The 7331-nt window shown below is 38.9% G+C and overlaps 1 non-coding gene across 1 annotated transcript; it reads left to right on the top strand.

The window, feature by feature from the left end:
* Positions 1–6459: 6459 nt before the first annotated feature.
* Positions 6460–6566, top strand: LOC127132979 (small nucleolar RNA R71). The gene has a single exon (XR_007806981.1). It is a non-coding gene; the product is annotated as a small nucleolar RNA R71 (small nucleolar RNA).
* The last annotated feature ends 765 nt before the right edge of the window (positions 6567–7331 follow it).

Genomic DNA, 7331 nt, shown 5'->3' with positions numbered 1-7331 from the left:
AGAAGAGTCGTAACCTAGAGTTAAAAAGGAGAACATGATCGCCTATATTGAAATTTTTCTTTATTATTCTTTTGTCGTGATAGGCTTTTGTCCTCTCTTTATATATTTTTGCATTCTCGTAGGCAAATTGCCTCAGTTCTTCTAATTTATGAATGTCTAGGGTACGCTTTTCTCCAGCGGCTAGGTAGTCTAAATTCAAAGTTTTAATGGCCCAATAGGCCTTATGATCTAATTCAAAAGGTAAGTGACAAGATTTTCCATAGACTAGTTGATAAGGAGTAGTTCCTATAGGGGTTTTGAAAGCGGTTCTATAGGCCCATAATGCTTCTTGAAGCTTCTGAGACCAGTCTCTCCTAGAAATAGAAACAGTTTTCTCTAGGATTTATTTTATCTCCCTATTAGATACTTCTACTTGACCACTAGTCTGTGGGTGGTATGGTGTTGCTACTCTATCCCTAACTCCATATTTTCTTAAAAGTTTGTCAAATATTCTCGATATAAAGTGTGATCCTCCATCGCTTATAACTAAACGTGGTGTTCCAAATCTAGGGAATATATAGTTTTTAAATAATTTGATTACTACCCTAGTGTCATTTGTGGGTGCAACTATAGCTTCAATCCACTTAGACACATAGTCTACAGCTACTAAGATATACCTGTTTCCTAAGGATGGTGGAAAAGGTCCCATGAAATCTATACCCCATACGTCAAAGAGTTCTACTTCCTGAATGTTTCTTAGAGGCATTTCATCACGTCTTGAAATGTTTCCAGTGCATTGACATCTATCACATTTGACAATGCAAGCATAGACATCACGCCACATGGTAGGCCAGAATAGGCCAGCTTGAAGAATCTTGGCGTATGTCTTAGAGGTGCTCGCATGTCCACCATAAGGTGCAGAATGACAATGCTCGATAATATTATTTACCTCTTCTTCTGGAACGCAACTGCGAAAAATGCCATCTTTACCCCTTTTGAAAAGGAGCGGTTCGTCCCAATAGAAGTTTCTCACATCGTGGAAGAATTTCTTCTTACGGTGGTAGTAAAGATCAGGGGGTACTATATCAGCAGCTAGGTAATTAACGAAGTCTGCATACCAGGGTACGTTACTTATTGCTAAGGAATGTTGGGGGTGCTCAAAAAGATCTAGGTTATTATCTTCACTGGTTTCTACTCTAGCTACCAGTCTATCGTAGGCGAAATCATCATTTATGGGTACTAGTTCAGGTTTTAGATGTTCTAGCCTAGAAAGGTGATCAACTACTACATTTTCAGTGCCTTTTTTTATCTCTTATGTCTAAATCAAACTCTTGTAGTAATAGAATCCATCGGAGTAACCTGGGCTTGGCATCTTTTTTAGCAAAAACTACAGCGAGTAATTCTTTTTCAGTTGTTGCGTAGTTAAGTTGGGCAGCGTCTAGGGTTCCACTGGCATAATAAATGGCATGTAATTTTTTATCTTTCCTTTGTCCTAGAACGGCTCCAACTGCATAATCACTAGCATCACACATTATCTCAAAAGGTTCTGACCAATCAGGTGGTTTCATAATGGGTGCCGATACTAACGCTTGCTTTAAAAGATTAAATGCGTCATTACATTTTTCATCGAAAATAAATTCAGCATCTTTCATTAAAAGTCCAGTTAAAGGTTTGGTGATTTTGGAGAAGTCCTTAATAAAACGCCGATAGAATCCAGCGTGTCCAAGAAAGCTTCGGACTTCTCTGATGGTTTTTGGTGGTTTTAGGTTTTCTATAACTTCTATTTTAGCTTTATCTACCTCTATACCTTTTTCGGAAACTATATGTCCTAAAACTATTCCTTCTGTCACCATGAAATGACACTTTTCCCAGTCTAGCACGGGGTTTACCTCCACGCATCTCTCCATAATTTTCTCAAGGTTAGCAAGAAAATTGTGGAAATCAAATCCGCAAACCGAGAAATCGTCCATAAACACTTCCATGATACCATCTAGGTAATCTGCAAAGATTGACATCATGCAGCGTTGGAAAGTAGCTGGGGCATTACAGAGGCCGAATGGCATTCGTCTGTAGGCAAAAGTTCCATAAGGGCATGTAAAGGTAGTTTTTTCTTGATCTTCGGGGTGGATAGGTATTTGGAAGAATCTAGAGTATCCATCTAGATAGCAGAAGTAAGAGTGTCTGGATAGACGCTCCAACATCTGGTCTATAAATGGTAAAGGGAAATGATCCTTCCTAGTTTCTTTATTTAATCTTCTATAATCTATACACATTCGCCATCCTCCTTCTAAATGTTTTGCTACATGTTCGCCTTTATTGTTTTGCACGACTGTGATGCCTCCCTTTTTAGGTACTACATGCACAGGGCTCACCCACTTACTATCCGAGATCTTGTAGATTATACCTGCCTCAAGTAACTTAAGAACTTCCTTTTTAACAACATCACTCATTATAGGGTTTATTCTTCTCTGATGTTCTCTGGAGGGTTTTGAATCTTCTTCGAGCGAAATCCGATGCATGCATACGGATGGGCTTATACCTTTCAGGTCAGAGATATTATATCCTAAGGCTGAGGGGTATCTTCGTAAAACGTCTAAAAGTTGGTTCGTTTCCTTTTGGCTCAAGGTAGCACTAACTATAACTGGACGGTTCATCTTTTCATCGAGGAACTCATATCTCAAGTTCTTAGGCAGTTCCTTAAGTTCTAAGGTTGGTTTCTTAGGGCATGGCATAGGATCTGGAGTAAGGGATAAACATTCGTAAAGGTTATTATCGATGTAGGGTTTCTTAAAGTCATCATCTTCCCTTATGAGAGTTGATGGTAACTTAACTGTTTTTATAATTTCTTTTTGTTCTAATTCTCTAACACATTCATCAATGATATCTAAGGCATAACACGAGTCTCCCATCACAGGTGCCATAAGAAATTTCGAAAGTATGAATTCTATTTTCTCGTCACCTACCTCAAATGTCAACTTTCCTTTCTTGACATCTATTATGGCTCATGCAGTCGATAAGAATGGTCTACCTAGAAGGATTGGTATATCATTGTCCTCTTTGATGTCCATGACAACGAAATCAGTAGGGATAAACAATTGTCTTATCCTAACAGGAACATCTTCTAAAATGCCTATCGGATATTTAACCGATCTATCGGCTAACTAAAGTGACATCTTAGTGGGTTGTAATTCTCCTAAGTTTAACCTCTCACAAACTGCTAAAGGCATTAAGCTCACACTAGCTCCTAAGTCTAGAAAAGCTTTTTCGATGACATGATTACCCAGAAGGCAAGGAATGGAGAAATTTCCAGGATCTTTATCTTTCTTTGCTAATTTGTCCTCGGAAATGGCATTACATTCCAAAGGCTTCGGATCGTCAAGTCTACGTTTGTTGGTAAGGATGTCTTTGAGAAACTTTGCATAAGAAGGTATTTGGGTGATGGCTTCTGTGAAAGGGATTTCTACATGAAGTTTTTCTATAACTTTAATAAATTTTTGATGTTGTTTATTGATCTGGGTTTGTTTGAGTCTTTGGGGATATGGTATAGGTGGTTTATATGGCGGGGGTGGTACGTAAGTTTTATCTTTAGGTTCTTCTCCTTTCTCTCGACCTTCTCCTTTACTTCGTCTGTGGGTTTGGTACATTCCTTAGAAGTTTCAGGTTCACTCAATCTAGGGTTTGGTGGCTCATCATAAGCGTTCCCACTTCGTAGGGTAATGGCATTGGCTTGTCCTCTCGGATTTTGTTGAGGTTGTCCAGGAAATTGTCCTCCAGGTGTAGTATGATGGGCTTGGTTTAAAGCTACCTGGGAGATCTGGGTTTCAAGCATCTTAGTATGAGTAACTATTTGGTCAACCTTGGTTCCTAACTGAGTAATCAATTTGTTAACATGAATGTTTTGGTTCATGAATTCCTTGTTTTGTTGGGTTTGAGCGGTGATAAAATTTTCCATAATTTTCTCAAGGCTCAGCTTTGGTGGCACAAGTTGCATAGGTTGATTTGATATTGGGGCTTGGTAACTAGGTCTCGGAGGTGCATTATTTTGGATTGGGTTATTGTTTTTATAGGAGAAGTTCGGGTGATTCCTCCATCCAGGGTTATAGGTATTCGAGTATGGGTTCCCTTGGGTGTAGTTTGTAACACCCTTCTAAAATACCCCAATTTTAATTAAAACAACAAATATAAATCAGAGTAGATATGCAATTAAGGGTGTCACACTTGACACTTCACACCATTCACCGTAATAACTTGTCATGCTCATTTATTCATCAAAATAAAACATTGCATAATTCGCAGCGGATAGAGATCTAATCAATCATGCAAACCATGTAATCACATTACATGTAAAACTGTTCAACAACCACAATTGAAAACAAAGTAAACATCCCGTCCCGATGTTACATCTACCAGAGCATGACCCACTACGGAACTACACTAGACTCCAAGCACTAGCTTCTACTCAATCACTGCTCGTTACCTGAAACATAGTTGTAAGGGTGAGTTCCTCAATCGATATAATAAGCATTATAAAATATCATGTAATGCTAAGTAAATTAACACATTTCATCACCCGAATCAGATCACACATTCAGCAACGGCAACATCAACTCAAAATCATAATCATACTCAACCCAACACAAACACACGTATAATATTGGAATACATCCATTCATATTATACGCCATACATACATTATGCAATGAGACTCCATGCATGCGGTACCGACTATTCGGGAACACATAGTTCAACCTCACCGATCAAATCCAGATACGGCTACCAAGCTCACTAGTCCCACTCATTTGAGACCTAGTGACTCACATCACTAATTCCTCACCATGGGAATTAGCTACCACCCCAAGGGTCGTGCTATGCACGCTAAATCACCTAGCATGCAAACATCAACAACAATCCACAATAACTCATCACTAATTCCTCACCATGGGAATTAGCTACCACCATAAAGGCCATACTATGCACGCTAAATCACCTAGCATGCAACATCAACAATCCACAATGGACATATGCTCACACTCTAAGCCATAAACAGTCCATTCACAATAGCGTACATAATAGATATATTCACAACATTATGCACACCATCATATATCATCAATACAATTATCACAGAATCATATTATGTCATGCCACATAATCAATCACAGTATTAGCACACTCTACTAATACCTACACTGCTCAAAACAACGGGAAATTGATCCCTCATATATCATACACCAATATAGGCCAATCTTCAATTGTTTACAATATTTAAAATATCAGCTTTTCCACTTTTCCAACAGTGTTAACCGGTTAACGCCCTGGGTTAACCGGTTAACGCAACACAGAACACGCTTCCTGACACATTTTAACAGTGTTAACCGGTTAACACCCTGGGTTAACCGGTTAACGCAAGACAGACAGCAATTTCTGATAATTCATAACAGTGTTAACCGGTTAACACTCTGGGTTAACCGGTTAACGCAGAACAGAAATTAATTTTTCTAAATCATAACAGTGTTAACCGGTTAACACCCTGGGTTAACCGGTTAACGCAAGACAGAAAGCTGTTCCTGCGCTAACACGAACAGAATGCAGAGTTTCCGCATTTTTCGCCGTCGGAGGACTTCCGGACCTCCGATTTCGATTCCGTAAACGGCTACACGTCCAGAAAATCACAACTCATCCAAATATAGATTCAATCACAGTTTTTAACGCAATTCATTCATCACAATTCAAGGCATTTCTCTAAACCTAATTAGAGTCAATCAATGGCTTATTACTACCCATCACATGTTAATCCATAATACCCATTAAACGACGATAAACCCCCCCTTACCTGAGTTAATCCGGCAATCCTTTAGCTTCAAGCTTTTCCCTTCTTCAACCCTCGTTCTCTTGCTCTTCCTCCTTGCCTCTTTCTCACTTTCTGTCGCTTCTCTGGTTTTCACGTGAAAAACCCTTTTTACCAAATGGGACCTTTATATATATATATTCCAACTTATTACTCCAATAATAATCCAATTATTTAATTAAATTAATAAACATACTATTAACTTAATTTAAATAATTATCATATTTTATCGGGGTGTTACATAGTTCACTTGCTCAGAGTGGGTTTCATTTAATAGACTGCATTCTGCAGATTGGTGTCCTTTGGTTCCACATATCTCACAATCCGACGAAACAGCGGCTACAGTATTCGGGTTTATGCACATATGCTCGACCTTAAGGGCTAATGCGTCCATTTTAGCTTGCATCATGTCCATAGAGCTTAGTGCATGCACTCCTCCTTGGGCTTCATTCTTCTCAACTGTCGCTCGTTCGACTCCCCATGATTGATGGTTTTGAGCCATATCTTCGATGAGGGCACTATCTTCAGGATAAGGTTTGTTCATCAGAGCACCGCCTGCGGCAGCGTCGATGGTAATCTTCGTGTTATAGTGAAGTCCATTATAGAAGGTTTGAATGATTAACCAATTTTCTAAACCATGATGTGGGCATGCTCGTAACAACTCTTTATATCTCTCCCAAGCTTCGAACAACGATTCTCCTTGGTTTTGGGTAAATCTAGTTATATGGTTTCGAAGAATGGCGATCTTACTCGTGAGAAAATATCTAGCATGAAAAACTCTTCTAAGGTTATCCCAAGTTGTAATGGAATTGGGTGGAAGGGAATCTAACCATGATAGGGCTTTATCTCTGAGGGAAAAAGGAAATAATCTTAAACGTATTGCCTCAGGAGAAGCTCCATTGGTTTTAAAAGTGTCTGCTAATTGAAGAAATATTTTTAAATGTTGGTTAGGGTTTTCAGTAGCGAGACATGCGAATTGTCTTTGTTGCACTAGTTGCAACAGGGATGGTTTAAGTTCAAAATTATTAGCTGGGATGGTTGGGTTTACTATATTAGAACTAGGTTCTTCATTATATGGTTGAGCGAAATCTTTAAGAGGTCTTTGGTTTTGATCTTCGGCCATAGCTCTCTTAATTCTATGAAAGAATAAACGTGCGCGAGCGTAATGTTCAGGTTCCGCCAGAAGGTATACTAAGCTTAAACTTCCGGTGCTGCGAGTTCTTCGCATTGACCGGCGGGAAATAGCCTAAGTCTAAACAATATAACAACAGGAAAATGAAATTTGACGAAATTTGTCCCCGGCAACGGCGCCAAAAACTTGATGCGGTGTTTCGCAAGTATACGAACGCGTCAGAGTAATATAAAAGATTATCGAATCCACAGAGACCAAGTGTCAATCTATCGTTATCTGTCGTTATGGTGTTTATCAAAGGCAATCAAAATAAGTATTTTTGGAGTGTGCAATGAAAAGTAAAGTGTTGAATAAAGATTAATTAATAAAGAT

Source organism: Lathyrus oleraceus, chromosome 3 (genome assembly GCF_024323335.1).
Source record: "Lathyrus oleraceus cultivar Zhongwan6 chromosome 3, CAAS_Psat_ZW6_1.0, whole genome shotgun sequence".
NCBI classification, from domain to species: domain Eukaryota; kingdom Viridiplantae; phylum Streptophyta; class Magnoliopsida; order Fabales; family Fabaceae; genus Lathyrus; species Lathyrus oleraceus.
The sequence above is the reverse complement of the archived record's forward strand: the minus strand, read 5'-3'. Positions and strand labels throughout refer to the sequence as shown.